The sequence below is a fragment of the Leptodactylus fuscus genome, chromosome 4 (genome assembly GCF_031893055.1).
Source record: "Leptodactylus fuscus isolate aLepFus1 chromosome 4, aLepFus1.hap2, whole genome shotgun sequence".
Lineage (NCBI taxonomy): Eukaryota > Metazoa > Chordata > Amphibia > Anura > Leptodactylidae > Leptodactylus > Leptodactylus fuscus.
The window spans coordinates 51,478,632-51,496,544 of record NC_134268.1 but is presented as its reverse complement, the minus strand read 5'-3'; the positions used below and the strand labels follow the sequence as shown (position 1 = coordinate 51,496,544).

Below are 17,913 nucleotides of genomic sequence, written 5' to 3'. Positions count from 1 at the left end.
CCTATCTTGACGCAGATTCCGGTGTCCACGCACAAGACAATCCCTCTAGACTAGGTTCATTCATTTGGGCCTAGTCCAGAGCGGACAGCTGCGACTGTCGAAAGCTGTAACACATTATGGTCAGGATTCTGGTGCGGTTTCCCGCGTCAAAATCCGAACCAAATAACTACGTGTGAACTAGCCCTTAAGGTACATCCGTATGGTGTAAAGGGAGAGGAAGTTGAGGCGCACTGCCGCAGTTTTTCGCAGTAAAGAGGCACACGCTACGGGTTTTGTGGCCAGATCGAGCAAGACATTTAATTTATTTTCGCTTCCTGCTTCAATCTCTGGGCAGAATTTGGTGCCGATTTTGAGGCAGAAACGGTCATATTATTGACCTCAAATTACGCCGTATGAGCATTTGCCTGGGCCTGGATTCCTATGAAGTGACTGTCCCTTTGTTTTCCTACATTGCCTTGTCCTCTGATATGTGGGACAGTGAGCGGCGTTTTGGCGGTGTCACCACTTTTTTTCTTTCCCCAAGCTGCCATTTTTCATTGTATATTCCCAAGTACTGACATTGTGTATGAAACCTATCATGGGCTTTATGTTGCAGGAGCCTGTAGGAAAGGCAGTCCTGGGGGAAGAGTTCCAGATTGTACACTTCTTATTCCACCTGAAATGTTCACCTCATGCCTATGTCGTTGTAGGGGTGACATGACGTCCTATAAGCACAGCGGCCATACTACGTGACATCCAGTACAGGCCGGTGACGAGAGGATGCTGCTAGAGGCGGCAGAGGATATGGCTGAGGAGGCGGCGCCCTCCCAGGAGGTGGAGGAGGGGATCGGCGCTCGGAGGGTGGTTTGGTTGGTAGGAGGAGGATCCCGGGATAAACAAGCCTGACTATCCTGCTGGATGAGGAATATGGCGGCCGTGGATCTGCGCTCCCCTCGGGAACCTTGGCCAGCGTTGCCCATTGAGCAGTGAGCGGTAAGCTTGCATTGTGTGGCCGAGGCTTTGGCGCCGGCCGCCCCCCTGGCAGCTGTGCCCGCTGCTCCCGGCCGGAGGGTGAAGGGCACACAACAAGCTGCAGCTCCTGCCCGGCGACAGGGGCACTTGGAGGGGCGGCGGCTGTGCGGAGTTGTGTGTTGTCACTGGCAGTGTTGTTGTTGTGGCTGTGCAGTGCTGTGTGTGCTGTGCAGTGCTGTGTGTGCAGTGTACATGGAGAGGGGGCAGCACTGACTGCAGCTGCATGTGCCATGCGTCAGGAGTGCGATTCTCATCTGCAACTTTCTTTTGCTCTCTATAGATGTCAGTGGAAACGTGTGAATGGTTCCCAATGACTGGTGTGCTGTGAGCAGATGGCAGAGCAGCAGTGGCCTGCTACAAGTCCTGGTGCCCTGGGTGTCACATGTACACTGTCTATGCCATGTAACTGGGGGGCAATGCTCATCTGCAACTTCATTCCCCCCCTCCATAGATGTCAGTGAGAACGTGTGACTGATTCCCATTGACTTCTATGCTGTGTGACTAGACCAGATGGTATTTCTCCTGCCTGGATGTGGTCACCTCTTTTTGTTGCCAGATGGCATCAGATGCCACATAAGTTGTAGTCAGATACAACTTCTGGTGGCCCAGGCAGGCTGTGTCACCCCATTGTGTATGCCATTGCAGTACGTTGCATGTATTGTGTGATCATGGCTTCAGCCGGTTATACGGTGACTTTAGTGACATGTAATGTTCATGGTCATAGCAGGCTTCCCAGTATCTCGGCACACCTCAGACGTCTCCAATGCTTGGACTTCTTGCCCATGTTGACTTCCATTGGAGTCCGACTCAAGAAAAAGTTTGGGGACTTGTATAAGGTTGCTTTTTTTTTTTTTTTTTGGCTTGAGCCATGTTGTTGTCCTCTACCTGGGATGGTCCATATCATATCCACAGGTAGCATTGCTGGATATAGGCTATGTACACACATGGGGAGATCTGTCAGCAATCAAAGAATCTTGCAAGCCTTACTATTTCATCCAGCAATTTCAGTGGGAAAAAACGGAAACTTGAGGAACCCCATTATAGTTAGTGGGGTCCCTTGGTAATTGTCACTTATTAGACTGTTTGTTTTGGTTCTGAATGAACCACATAATCGGACTTACTGACTCAGATGTGAACATGATGTAAGTATAGCAATAAGGTGAGTGGGGGACGAGGACTGATCTAATAGGTCTCTTGTTTGGGGATATGAAGGCCACACTTCACGTCCATTCACGTGGGAAATATGACATATACACTACAGATTTTCAACAGTGGCCAAAACTACTCCCAATCGTATGTATTTTTTTGCACGTATTTGCTGCAGATTTTACTCACTGCATTGCAAAGGGTGAAATCTGGCAAAAATCTGCTGCATAATGTGCCACGCTGCAGATTTAAAACCCGCACCCGCCTCTCAGTTTACAATGCAGAGCATTTCGCAGCTTGTAGCTAAGATTTGTATAATTTTCATCCACTTTTGTCGCTGCTGTTATCGCTGCAGATTTTCCGCCAGCCACAGTAAATGTGCCACATGTGAACGTAACCAAAGCTCCCTGCACACAACCATTGGGTCCGTAGTGGGCCATTGTGTTCATTGGACCTAACTTATTCAGTCTTCTGTTGATTTTGGGACTTTATGTTATATTTTCATGGGGCTAATATATTTTTATATGTATATGCCCAGCGGCAGAGAATATTTGATTGGAATGTGGCTCAGGGGGAGGGAAATATTTGGGAACAACTTTTTTTTTTTAATACGAGAGCTGCTGTTGCGTTATTTTGGAGTTTTGAGTGACCTCTCCAGCAGTACATAGCACGTTGTATGTGTGTGTTAAATAAACCAGGCCCGTTATGCTGTCAGTATTCATAGTGACAGTAAACAGTCTGTGCTGGCCTTTCTTGGCTTATGATCTGCAAGTTCTGTAGCTCTATATTTTACAATGTACATACCATAAAAGTATATTGTGACTGTTCGACTGCAAGCAATATACGGATAATTGTACAGTATTTATAGATCTATAGGGTAGGTCGATCTTTCACCCAGCAGGTCTGGGACTTTTTGTTTTTATATTTGCTGCATATTTTAATCAGTGACAATTCTTGGGAAACTGTGTCCCCTGGTATTTGTGGTTGACCCCTGCATGTGACTATTAAATATTGTATTAGCAAAGGTTTTGCTCTCTTCCTATAATTTTGGTGATAATTTAGTCTTCGTTTTTTTCCTTCGTTAACAGGATGATCATGTGATCACCTCCTTAATTATTCATGGTCTTTATATAGCACCGACATATTTTGCAGCGCTGTACAAAAACTGTCACCGTCTCATTTCATATCTCATCTATACACTGGAAAAACAACAGACCTCCGGTTTTCACTCATATTGCAAATCTCAAACCCAAAGTCTCGCGCAGAAACAAATGTACATTCTCCATGCGGATGTTGTCCTCCTCAGATTTGAAGACAGGACCAGTGTGCCAGTACATCATCCATAGCTGTTGGCTTGTTTGTCCACTAGCTATTCTTGACATCATGTCCGTCGACATGCATGCTCAGTTTGACCAAGCATGCATGTGCTCTCAATGGGGGGTAAGACGGTGCTTAGACACATCTGGCAGCAGTTTTCCTGTGAGAACAAGGTATTTGACATGTTGGAATCCACCATGACTGATCCTTCTGTCCCCCAACATTGCCATTAGGAGAAGGTTGGTGCAATATCTGCCAAATCTAACGATGTGTTGAGCACGGCTACTTTGTGATTTGATGAAATAGCAAAAAAATAATAAGTCTTTACGTGGTGAGACTTTGTAATTGTAAGAATATGCTACAAGACTTTTCTAATTATGCTTTTGCATTACTTGTTAAACTATGTTATCTGAGAGGGATTTGAGCTCAACTTTTCAATTAACCCAAAAGAAAAAAAAAAAAGTAGGAAGTTTGCTCATATTCCCTCCTGGCCATAAGGACTTTGTAACTTCTAACGTTAGTGTATCTCTACTCAAAACCTGAAAATTCTGATATGAGGACAATTAACTCAAGGATCTTGTTTCCCTAAGGGTATGTTCACACTTTGCATTTTTGTTGCTGCAGTTTCTGCTACTAAGGAGAAGTTTTGAGGAGTTTTGGTTTCACCAATGAGTGGGTCGAGAATTATGGTCCATTTGTCAGCCACATTTTCTGGACCACCAGGACTTGGCATCATGGTCCTCTATGATCCTAGGAGTCTCTGCCTCTCCGTGGGACTACTGTCCTGTGTGGTAATAATGTTTTTACTACAGAACAGTTGTCGTGGGGATGCTGGGACTCCTGCCACCATAGGTGACTATAATGCAGGGACTCCAGTATTTTTAGTCCTTTATGCTGCTAGGAGTCCCTGTCTCCATGTGACTACTGTCCTGAAAATGAAATGACATTACAGAACAGTGGTCAGATTTTTTTTTTTTCCATTTATGGATGTCTGTTAAAATGGACTGTCAAAAAAAATCGATCACGTGAATATTTCCAATCACTGAAGCCATGTCAAACAAAAACAAAACAAACACCCCCCCCCCCCCAGAACACCACTATTTGCCTGTTTGGCGCTGCGGGTTTCACTAGTGGTTTCCCATACAGCTCTGCAAAGGTTGAAATCTGCGCCGAACACTCCACAACCATTGACATGCCATGTGTTTAAAACCTGAGTCACAACACATTTTGCACTGCGGGGTTTTTCTGCAGTGTGTGGATCCCTTTTATTATACTTTGTGTACTTGGCATTGGGTTAACCGCAAGCTAACCTGCTGAGAACTTAGTCTGCAATCACACGCTCAGCTTTTTCATGCATTTTTTTTAGTTTAAAGCTCTTTTCTGGAACTTTTATTTGTATGACTTCTCTTTAGGATAGGTCATCAGGATCAGATAATGGGTGGCAACCTTCTGCAACCAAGCCGCTCAGCTCCAAGAGTGCAGACCCCCCAGATTCTGTGTGTAAAGAAAGCCTTGTACTACAGCGAGACATAATTGGTGGAAGATCCTTTGCTGGGGCCAGTTGTTCGATTTAGTTACGACAAATTGCAAAATAGTAGTCATTCCTTGCATGCCAATTGTCAGAACGGCAAGTGAACATAGGTATTTGAGACTTGTTTTTCATTTTGTTCCCGTCTGTCAGTCATCTCCCCGGTATGTGTCTGTCAGCATTTACTATTTATTAGTTGAAAAATATGTTGTGCCTTTACAGCACTTGCATTCTTGTGTTGCATATTATTTGCTTTAAGGGTTGTTCTACAACGACACTTATCCGTTATCCTATGGATACATGTAAGATCACTGGGGGCTTGACTGCTATGACCCCCAGCAATCCAGAGAACAGGGGACCCAAAGTTCTCTTCTATGTATGTCGGTCGCTTTTGTGACCAGTGATCCATTTGTTTTTTTTTGAGGCTGCCGAATGATGTCCAGGTGCATTCACATGGAGAGTATAGGGGAACTTTTTTAGTCCCTTGTTTTCCTGATCGATGGGGGTCGCTATCCTGTGATTAGGGAATAAGTGTCCTTTGGTGGCAAAATCCCTTTCACAAACACAAACTAGCAGAAGAATGGCTCCAGTCATATTATGTTCCTTCCAACGAAATCTGATCTGGCTGAGGAATACGGTCCGTGTGTTGGCTGGATTTCCTAGCCTGACTCCGTCATCATTTATAATTCTGCGAGCTCCTGAATTACTGTTCCTGTACTCATGAACAAGGTGCTTAGGACCCAATTATAGTGATCTATCAGGTTCCCAGCAGTCTGATGCCCAACTATCATATATTTATCACCTATCCTTTGACTAGGTCAGGGGTCTCAACCATGTAGGCCCCATGTGGTACCTGAGGTTACAATCTATGGCTCGGGGCCTTCTTGCTGGTAAAATTGTGGAGAAAAGAACCGCTGACCCACATCTCAAGTGGCAGTGTTAATACTTAACCTCTTTGCTCTCCACTCTCTCCTGTTCTCTACCCTTGTTCTGGGCGCTTTGCTGTGACGTATCTGTACCTGGAGCATGGGAAGAGTGTGTGGCCGGGAGCATTGAGTACTGGGAAGACATTAAAATGAGTGAGGCCATTGCTGGGGGGGACATTAAACTATTCAGGGACCCTGCTGGGGTTATTTAAAGACGTTGTGCAGGAGTCGGAAAACCTTAGCTGCTTTCTCCTTAAAATAAATGAGACTGAGCTGTAATATCGCCTTGTATCCAATGGGCTTGATGTCACTTCTTGAGGAGAAGGCGGCGGCCATGTTTTTGGAGTCCTGTATTACTTCTTTAACAATAAGTTTGTATCTTATGGAATTTGGAAAGCCCTTCAACCTCAAAATGTTTCTATATGTGGCCCAGCTGAGTCTGAGAACCCTTTGGAATAGTTGACATTCGTCATGGAATAAACTGTGAAGTGATTTGGCCAACCATTCAGGGACTGGTGTCCTGTGAGGCCTAGTAGTCGTACATTTGGAAACAGTCTTATGCGTGTCACACTTTTTGCCCTACCATCTTCTTATTTGCCACTACTACCACATATTTCATGGTTTGACCAGTTTGCAGTTTTTCCCCACTGAAGTGAATAGGACTTATGAAAACCTTAGGGTTCATGCACGCTGTGAAAGCTTTCTGTCATTCATTGCTTTTACTTGTATAGGGAGCAATACCTGTTGCCGTTCATAAAGAGCTTACACTTTCAGATTGCAGTTGAGGCTTTTGTCTGCTCACAATGTTTGCCATGAGCAGCATGGACAATGTCATGGGGTGGATTTACACGTTAGTACTAAAGTGCTCTGACTTGCCTGAATAATCTACGGCACAAATGAAGGTCTAACTTCACTTGGGGACTATATCCTCATTTCTCAGTAATTTTTTTTTCATCAGTTTCTTATACAAGGTCCATGTTTCTTCAAAAAGTGTCACTTGTAGCTTATGAACACCTGTCATATCACTCCGGCTGTAGTCACAGTTCATTGTTGTTCAGGCTGGGGCGTAATGTGGCGTAAACGCTAGCGAATCCCATCCACACATTGCGTAAAAATACGTACAACGAACATACTGTGATTTCCAAAACCATTGTGAGTTCCAAAACCGTTGCGGTTGTGGAAATCACAGCATGTCAGTTATACCTATGGGAATGCCAGTGGTGTCCCTAATAGGTATAATGGAAGCAGAAAGTCCACAGAGGAAACCTGCCACATATGAGCAGACTCCCACGGATCACCGGTTTAACACTGTAACAATGCTCATTGAGCGCCACTTCCGCTTCACAGGCCATGGGATGTCACATTCATTGGTCACGTGGCCTGTTCGTAGCTCAGTTCCTATTCTAGTGAATAGGGGTGGGCTGTGATACCAAACACTGTTGCTATACAGCGTTCGGCATTGTACTTTGTTCATTGTGAAGGTTCCATGACACTGTGGTCTCTTCAAATAGCTGGTCATCAGGGGTCCAGGTATTGTACATCACTGATTTTCAATCGATGAAATCGTACAGATTTCAGTAGTGGGCACCCCTCAACACATAGTGTATGAATGACGTTGTACATGGGCAACCTTACTATTACAGCAAACCAAAGGTTTTCAATTTAAAGGGGTTTTCAAGGATTTAGGATATCTCATGAGTTGAGGATCTTGGGAGTCTGACACCTGGGAGCCCAGCAGATCAGCTGTTTGAATGGGCAGTGGCACTGATCCCTGCTCTCGCTTTACAAGCCATGTAATGTTCATTCATTGATCATGATCACATCTGAGGGCCATTCAAGTGAATGAGCATAGTCACTGCACGAATGTACAGCGCTGTGCTTGGCTAGTACTGAAGTGGCTGCAGCGCTCATGCAAATGCTGCAGCCTCTTTAAACAGCTGGCAGGGGCCCCGGTGTCGAACAACTGCCAACCTTTATCTGATAACTTATCCTACACCTTGCAGAGCATTTGGTCTGTACACTGTAAAGGTGGTTTCTGGCACTGCAGGCCTGATTCCATTCCTTTGAACAGGTGCAGGCTGCTTCTAGCCGTATACTTGGTGTGTGGCTTCCGGCGGCTGCATCAGCTGATTGGTTTGGCATTTGGTTGTTGGACCCCAACTGATTATGTTATTATATTATATTATTATTTACTGGGCCTCTCTTAGTAAGTTGGCACAACTGTCCAGTGCACAGGAATAAGGATGGGGTTTAGGAATGCACGTAATAACATTGAGGAGGAAGGATTTTGCATTGAGATGTTAAGCATTTTATTATATTATAACAACAGACTTTGATGCTTTTTTGGAATAATTGCCAAACTGCAACATTTTTTTTCCACAATTGCAAAAATATTATAAATATGCCAAAAATCATGAAATGCTAAAAATGTCGCCTCCTAAGTTGTGGGCCCTGTAGGTGTATGAACCCTCAGAATGAGGAGTTGTTGGCTGTATTGCAGGGGGTTGTTAGCGGTTGTTTCCATGTACCAGTGAGGTGGTCCCAGGTGCGGTATAATAATGCGGGTAGTGCCGGGACTCTTCCCCAAACCTCCACCCATCTGACAGTAAATGAGTTTGTAGTGTCATTTTCGCCTCGGCCTGGCTGAGCGTGCGAGGAGCTCAGGTTACACGCACAATCACTGTGTATAGCAGCGTGATACTGTAGCCGGGCCTAGTGTTTACAGCTGCAGATCTGCATGGATAGCGTCCTGTGATTTTATGCCATTCCACAGAACTGTACGCTGTGATGTCACATCCAGCCAGCAAGTGAGTGTATGTAGGGAGTGATACAGTGACATGGCTGAATGCCTTATCGCCTCACCAGGAATCAATATTTCATGAAAAGCTTTACTTTAATGCAGGCAACTCGTGGCATTTTCTTCACGTATGGCAGAATTCGAGATCCCTGCATGGCCTATATAGACATCTCAGCATTGCCTGTATGAGCTAAATAGCAGAATATTGCTGCTGCTAAGTCATGTACACACCTATTAGATATGCTGCAGATTTTCTATCTGGGTTTGTAGTTGAAAAATCAGCAGCGTAACTGCAACATGGATGTCACCTTAATGCTGAGATCACACATTCTGGAAATGCAGTGTTTTTGGAAAAATAGCTGCACTTCAGACCACGTTCACTTCTGTGCTGGACTCCATCGCCATGTCCGCCTGAAATCTGCGAACAAAACTGCAAGCATGTTTTGTCCAAAGGTTTTGGTTGAAAAATAACAGACCTTGTCATAGTCTTTGGGGTTTGTTGAGCTCCATGTGCAACCGCTATTTTAGCGGTCATCCTGTCCGTTGTTCTGGTCCTCTGACAGGTCATTGCAGATGTGAATTTAGCCTTACAGTCCTAGTAAAGTGATTGACATTTTCTCTAATCTTTTCCACATGTTGCAGTAAAAAACACAGTGGAGAAGCGCTTACTCTTACTTTCAAAAACTCAGTTTTCACCATGGTTTTATATGGGAGAGAGGGGGTAAAAAATAGAAATGCAGCATAAAAGCAGTGAAGTATGACCAGCTTACCCCCACCCTCCCACTGTTTTTTTTTTTTTTTTTTTTTTTTTTAAATATAAAAAAGCCATGTATGGCAATGCATAAAGGAGTATACTGGGGGTTGAAAAAAAAAGTAAAGGATTATCCAGGGACTAATCCAGGTGTTTGTCACAGCTGGATTTGGGGAGTCTGGCCTAGTTGCGACCCCACGTCATGTGATTGAAACTAGCCCTCCATCCCCTGGGTCACCCCACCCCCTCACTCCTCTCCTGTTTGCACAGGTATTACCTTTGCTATAGGGGGGATGGCTGACTGTAGTAAATCTAAGCCCCATAGCACAGGGAAGCTGTGGAAACAGCAGTGCAGATAGGAACAGGACAATCTGGGGCGAGGGTTTGGGTCTGATCATGTGACCTGCGGTAGGAACCAGTCCGGAACCTCATGTCCAGCAGCAACAAACACCTGGATAGGTAGGTTTATTTCAAGTCTCTGGATAAACCCTTTAAGGCTAAGGCCCCATATAGCGGCTGTGGGAATAATTGCAGCAGAAATGTGGTTTTTCCTTCTTTTTTTCAGCAGAGGAAAATTTTGCAGACTTTCTGTGAAAAGTACGGAGGGAATAAACACAAACCTTTGATTCCAACGTGTTTTCCTGCACTTTCCGCTACAATTATACCTATATGGAAACCGACAATGTTTCAGTAGGTTTATTTGACATACTGCGACTTTCAGAAATATAATGCTGTATTTCCGCTGTGGGTATTTTTGTGCAAGAAGCGGAATGGGTTCACTAGAATCCCATTCACTTTGTAGGGACTGTAAAATGCCACGTGGGGGCCGCATGACCGAAAGCAGCTAAATATCCGCAGCAGGAGGTTAAAGGGATCCTATCGTTCAATCACAATTTTTTCTCATCAACACGTCGGAATAGCCTTAAGAAAGACTATTCTTCTCCTACCTTTCGTTGTCTTCTCCGAGCCGCTGTTCACTTGAAAATCTGTTTTTTGTCAGTATGTAAATGAGCACTGGGGGCGGTCCTCAGCACTCAAACAACAATGGGGGCATCCCCAATGCTGCCAGAGAACTCTCCATCTTCTTCAGGAACAGCCTCTTCACGTGTCTTCTTCCGGCGCAGGCGGACAAACTTGTAGGCCTCAGGCAGAGCCGACTGCGCATGCCCGCGGCCACAAGAAAAATGGCTGCTTACACAGTATTGTAAGCGGCCATTTTCTTGTGGCCGGCGGGCATGCGCAGTCAGCTTGCCCGAGGCCTAGAAGTTACAAGCCACTGCTGGAAGAAGACGCGGTGAAGAGAACTCATTTACATACCAACAAAAACTGGACTTTCAAGCGAACGGCAGCGCGGAGAAGATAACGAAACATAGGAGAAGAATAACCTCTCTTAAGTCTATTCCGATGTGTTAATGAGAACAAATTGTGATTGAATGATAGGATCACTTTAAATTCTGTGGATTTTCATTTCTTGAATTGATGCTGAGTGCAGTAACCTGGCTCGGCCACTACAGTATCTGCTGCAGCTACTGCTATCATCTGATGGTTTTTGCACCCCCACTGATCTGATATTGTTAGCCTGCATTTGCACTGTGCTTTTTTTAATCAATAACTGCAGGCTATCCTATTTACAGTCGTAGATGGCACTTATTTGTATGTAGTTCAGCTGAGTAGGACATATTTACTATGCCAGTAAACCAGAGTTTTTCAATGTTCTGACCATTAGCTTGCAGGTTAGATGCAGAGTAACACTCGCTACTCACTAGTGCGCTTAGGAAAGCGTGCAACTATTGATTAAATAAAGCACTGTGTGAACCCAGACTAAATTAGCGTGTTATACTGTAATAATCCAGTCCTAATTTATTTCTCATCCATGTTGCTTCTGCTGACATTAGGATGGGTCTATAGGCTGTGCTGCAGACATAAGGTATTATTTATTTATTTGTGTTTTCTATTCCCATGTGCGGTGCAATTCACACCTGTCTCATTTCTCTATTATACAAACATCTGCTGCCGTGTACGCCTCATTATTCCAGTCCTTTCCAGGGCTCTCAGAAGACTTGTGCTTCAGGTTACATGTCATCATGTTAGGATAAGGCTCCGTTCACACTTGCGTTAAAACAGTTTACAGCATTTTGTAGCAGGTGATTTTGTGAATCGGTTGTGCCATATGCCCTCCACAGCAGTCAGATAAAAATCCTACAAGTGTAGATATTTGCTAGGTGGTTATAGGGCCTATTCAGACTGCATATTGAATGTACTTTTTGGTGGGTGGGTGGGGGAATGGAATCAGAATCCGATATCCTCTATAAAACGTTATGTATGGCCCCATTGAGTGGGTCTGTGTCTAGTCAGATTTGGAGGACTCATAAATTGAATAATTGCCAGTAGGGGATGAAGTCTTGTGCCCCTGCCTTCCCTACCTGTTATCTGAAATAAATCGGAATTGCAATCATAAAAAACAGTGGGATCCTTCTATATATGCCTTCCCTACTGCAACGCTGACTGAGTCATGTGACCAACCACACTCTTTTCTATGTACAAGCAACGGGAGTAGAGCAGTGTCAGTCACATGACCGCGATTCAGTGTCGGCGTAGGAGGCAGAGGTACATGTCCCTGTTTTCTGTTGCAACATCCAACACCCTGTATCGATCATGAAGGGCGAAGGCTATAAAGAAAGATGTATACGGTATATCAGCCATCAGAAAATGACACCCACTAGCAATGGTTGAGCCTCACTTGGGTCACACTATTAGGGAGCCTTCACACGGAATAAACGCTCATGTATTTTTGCAAAATACACGTGTAAAAATAAGACTCCCATTGACTTCAATGACATTTTACAGGCGTATTTTTACAAAATTTAGCAAAAATACACGCGGGTTTACTCAGTGTGAATTCTCCCTAGGGTCTATTCACACGGAGGAAAATGGTGAGGAATTTGGTGTGGAATTTCAGCGCTGAAAAAAGCCTCCCATTGACTTCTGCTAGCAGAAAAAAGGAACCCATTGGGAGGCTTATTTTTTCAGCGCTGAAATTCCACACCAAATTCCTCACCATTTACCTCTGTGTGAATGGACCCTTAATTGCCAATGAGTATTTCATTTGAGGATGCAGTTTTTCCGTGTTTCACCGAATATCATGATCTGTTGGTCGTTGCTACCAGGTCTTCTAGGTTCACTATTTGGCCTCCACATTTTTACCGTCTCACTTTTGTCATGTTTTTCTTTGTTTTCTTGTAGTTGCAGTAAAACTTTATTTATTATTATTATAATAACATACACAAATACGCACAAACAGTATAAATACAGTATACATACAATATAAATTATATACACATAGTGTAAAAAAATAAATTACAAGGCTACGAAGAATGGCAGTAAATATGGCGTGAGCTTTTGTCTGTGGTCACTGTTGTCTGCAGGCTACCTCACTAGTTCATCTCATTCATTAAATCTCTTACCAGGGTTCATTATTTAGTTAGATTTAATCCACTTAACATATGTGGATTTAGTTTGTGCATGTAAAATTGTAGCTGAAATCAAAGTACAATGAAATATTAAAGTACAGGCATTTAATGCTTGTACCGTTTGCATATGAGCATTAGTGTGCTTGCTTATTCCAGGGCTCATGTGAAAATGGAGCGTAGCCCTTGTTGGCGGGATGTGATTGACAGAGCCCATTAGCCAGAGCGGGAAAGAGGCTCATTCACACGCCCCTGCATTTTCTCACCACACACTTTGTTCTCTGCCTTTTGAAATGTGGCATGCTTGAAGATTTGAATGCAAGTGAGCAAGCCATTCACCTGCTGAATATTAGAATGAATCCCCTAGCCAGGGGCCCATGGTTTATTTGCACACTGTGGGGAAATGGGCGGCCTGAACTAACCCTCCCTCTTCCCCCCCCCCAAAAAAAAAAAAAGACATTTTTATATAAATATAATTTTTTTTTTTTGGAGCCTAAGTGAATGTGGATTATATAAAAAATGGAAACGTTTAAGGATGGACCTATAAGTCCTGTTGAATCCTCTTCTGGCTTGGGCTCGAACAGCATAAAGGATTGCCACAACTGTGACTTTTTTTTTTTTTTTCTTAAAAAGTATGAGCTACTGTATTATAAGGCTGGGTTCAGACGTGTTTTTTTTTTTTTTAATCTGGAATTTGATGCGGAGGCCACCTCAGATTCTGGACTAAAAAACCGGTAGCTGTGACTGGATGCTGGTGCAGTGTATCGGCGTCCAGTTGTGGCATTCTGCTCAGGATTAAGCCCAAATGAATGGGCCTAGTTGGGAGGGAGTGTCTCACGGCTGAATCGGCCACAGAATCCACCTGTAGAAACGCAGGTCGCTTCTTTTTTGTGCGAGCGAGATGAAACCACTCACGGAAAGTAGAACTGACCAGCACCCATTAATTTCAATGGGAGACGTTTTTTGGTCAGGATCGTGATGCGGATTCCGCATCAAAATCCTGACCAAAAAAACCCATCTGAGTTCGGCCTAAGGCTTAGTTCACATCTGTGTCGGAGGTCTATCAGGCTGAGGCTCCACATTGCAGAAACGCAGCTTTTTTTTTTTTTTTTTGTCCTGGATTTTGCTGCGGTTTTTAAAGCCAAAGCCAATAGTGGCTACAAAAGGATTGGGACATTTCTAGGCTCTTACGCTTCTCCCTCCTGCTCAATCCACTGCTGACATGGGCTCCAAAAACTGCCGCAAAATCTGCAACAAGAAAAGCTGCATTTCTGCAATGTGGGGCTTCAGCCTTAAACGGAGTCTGTCATCAGAACCCAGCTGCACAGATATAGGTTAGGGTCACCTGAATCCTGTTTTTTTTTCATAGGGTGGGCATAGGGACGTGTTAAGTGTGCCATGGTATATCAGATGGCGTGTTATTATTGTGGTATTTTTGCCTAGAAGTGTGTGTGTTAGGCCTCATGCTTACGACCCTAGTTTTTATCTGCAATTGTGGATATAAATATGGACCCATACATTTCATTTTTTGTGGTCATGTGTCCGGGCCGTAGAAAAGGTCCAGAAATTGCGAAGCGTGTCTTATTTATGTCCGCCTTTTCTGAACAGCCAGTGTAGTGGATGTGTACAAGTCTTTTTGTGGATGCGTGTTTGCGGATAACATATGAGCATGTTTTTGCGGACAGTAAAACCACTACGGGTGTGTGCATGTAGCCTTAGAATATCTCTTAAATACAGTATAGCACATGGAGTGTGTAGCCTAAAACCAGCAATCCATACTGCATACCGCCTAAAGGAATTAAAATCTGCATGAAGCCTAAATATTACAGTACAAATTACTATAAGTGGAATTTCCATTCCCATATTTTTATTTTAAAAGGGTGGTGTATAAATTGGAAATATATATAATCTCTTACATGATGTAAGCAGTAACAAAACCACCTACTAGGAAACCCATGAATGAATGAAAATGAAGCGCATGGCATCATATAGTGGTGGGTGTGAGATTTCACCATTCACATCTTGTACCGTATAACCCACCTGAGACTATTTTTTCCATTGACTTCCTGCAATATTTATAGATAATGCATTATCCATTAGTGAAGGCAGCGGCAAGGACTGCAGTGTCCCAGCCAGACCTCACTGCATGCCCCCACTTGGCCCACGGGGGAGACCTCTGCTCCGATCGCACTTCTCATTTATTATTAAACCGGGGGATAAGACGACGCTGGTTTCCTGGACTAAACTTGTAACGGATGAGAATATGGAAACTATTTGTGTTTTCTCCAGAGAATTGTTAAACACCTCCTTTTTTTTGGTAATTTGTATGAAACTTTGTATAATTGAAAAGTTCTGCAACTTCAGTGTTTGTCAGAATAATGCTCTGCTTTGTTGTAGGTCACACTTGTTGGTAGCAGTGTCCTTAGCAGTGTGGCGAATGTGTTACATTTTATTTTTAGAAGATTTGCTATCTCACTGTGTGTTTTGTTTTTTGCCCTTTTTATATATTTTTTTTAAATTGCTAAACTTTTGTAGAGTGGAACCTTCTATCATTTGTGTGATTCAGGCTCTGTTCATACTGACATCATGATTTCAGTATTTAAAAGATCCATAACAGCATTGATGGATTTTTTTTTTTTTCTTACCAGAGGCAGACCACTACCAATGGGAGTCCTACTGTCTAAGTGGTCTCAGACTTTACAGGATCATTTAATAGAACATATGGTTCATGGACAAAAATGTAATGTACTTTATTTTTTTTAAAAAATGCTCTTTTCTGCATGAAAATGTCTCCAAAGTTGCTTCCACTAGGTGTCTCCCTTCTAGCTATTTTGCTGTTCACACCCTGTTACTAGGGAAATTATGTCCATAGTTACCTTCAAAACGAAGACTGGTTCACGGACAGTGGAGAGGGGTGGGCTTGTCCCTCTTCACAGCCTGTACATGTCGGTACTCAGCTTTCTTTGTACACTGCACTGATGAGGCTCTGCAGCATCTCCTCATTTACAATGTATGAAAAGTCTGCAATATACTTGTATGTACGTCTGACTACTTGTATTATTGCTGATGGGATGTTAGGCATAGGCTACAAGCTGCTTTCCTTATTGTGCTCAGATTAGTCTTTTTCCATTCCAGGGATATACTTAGCTGCATCATAACCTGTAGTTGTAGCTTCAGGTGTGGATAAAATGCTGTAAAGTAAGACTACTCTCAGATATATAAGTGATAATAGTTTATTTTTGTCAATTAAGGGTATCCTATCTTTTAAACACAATTTTTTCTCCCTAACATGTCGGAATAGCCTTTAGAAAGGCTATTCGTCTCCTACCTTTCCTTTTTCTTTTCTGCGCCACTGTTCGCTTACAATCCCTTTTCTTCTCAGTATGCAAATGAGCTCTCTCTCAGCACTTGGGGTGGGCCCCAGCGCTCAAACAGCACTGCGGGCGTCCCGAATGCTGTCAGAGAGCTGTCTAGCGCGACGCCTCCATCTTCTTCTGCAACGAGGTCTTCATTGCGTCGTCTTCCGGCAGCATCTTCTTACTTCTAGGCCTAGGGCAAGCTGACTGCACCGGCCACAAGAAATTAGCCGCTTACAATACTGTGGAAGCGGCCATTTTTATTGTGGCCGCGGGCATGCGAAGTCGGCTTGCCCGAGGCCTAGAAGTAAGAAGACGCTGCTGGAAGAAGACACGGTGAAGACCTCGTTGCAGGAGAAGATGGAGGCGGCGCTAGAGAGCTCTCTGGCAGCATTGGGGACGACCCCAGTGCTGTTTGAGCACTGGTGCCCGCCCCCAGTGCTGTGAGAGAGCTCATTTGCATACCGAGAAGAATCGGAATTGTAAGCGAACGGCGACGCGGAGAAGAAAAGGTAGGAAACAAATAGCCTTTCTTAAGGCTATTCCGACATGGTAGGGAGAAAAATTTGAGTTTAAAAGATAGGACCCCTTTGACAAATTGAAGTGAATGATCAAAAGAGAAATTTAAAAAGATATTTGGTATATTCACATGTTCTTAAATCCTTTGGATACACTTGCAGACCGTTTGTGAAGGAACTTGTCAGGGAAATTGTTCCGAATACCTTAGAGAACGCACGGATCTTCTGTATATGTAGTTTTGCTGAAATCCTTCTGTCTCTTCATGTAATCCCAGGCAGACTAGATGAGGGATCTGCGGGGTCCATATCATCACTTCTAAGACTCCTCCTCCTCCAATGAGCAAAGGTCACACCAAAAGTTGATGTAATTTAGATTTCTCCTTTGTTCTTGAACTTCATTTTGTTACTTGTCAAAGATAAACCATTAACATTTCTATTTCTGAAAGCATTCTTACTTTGCTGCATTCTTTCCACACTTGCCTAAAGCTTTAGCACGGGACTGTATGTACAATGTATATAGCAGAGTGAGTGTAGTCAGTTCAGGAGTTATCCACCAAATTCTCCTGTATAGTCTACTACAAGAATACTTCAGTCTGCAACAATATTTCTGTAGATAAAAATCCCCAAACCTTAACAGAATCCTTTAAAGGGTGCCGAATTTTCATTAAAAGTTGGAATGTCTGCAGGGTCTTGCTCAGAGCTGAAATGTCATCTGGCCCTGTCACTCAAAGAAGGGAGGGGGAAAGGAGGATGTATCAAAATAGTGTGGGGCGTAGCAGTTTGGGGCAATGGAGTTGCCCTCGGTGCTCCAGATGATTCATTTGCATATTGTGAAACGAATAAATATCTCTGCTGGGCAGACACAAATTTTCTTGGGGCAAAAGCTTTACAGTCAGGTGAGCCTGCTCTGTCTGTGTGGCAACAGGGTGAAACATATTATCCCAGCCAGACTCCCTTTAAAGTAGATGGGCACTTGACTTTTTGCAGTTTAGCATATATTTTTGGAAGACACGCCTGGGCTTTAAAATGAACAAAAAACTCCAAGCAGTTTTTTTTCCCTAAAGTTTGCTTAAATGTACCCACTAAATCTCTCACT

The 17,913-nt window shown here is 43.6% G+C and overlaps 1 protein-coding gene across 2 annotated transcripts in view; it reads left to right on the top strand.

Annotated features, from left to right (window-relative positions):
• The first annotated feature begins 828 nt into the window (after positions 1 to 828).
• Positions 829 to 17,913, top strand: part of NCOA2 (nuclear receptor coactivator 2) — a 153,387-nt gene continuing 136,302 nt past the window's right edge. For both annotated transcript variants that reach the window (XM_075270404.1, XM_075270400.1), the window contains exon 1: positions 829 to 972. The gene's annotated coding sequence lies outside the window, so the exon portion shown is untranslated. The remainder of the gene's footprint in view (positions 973 to 17,913) is intronic.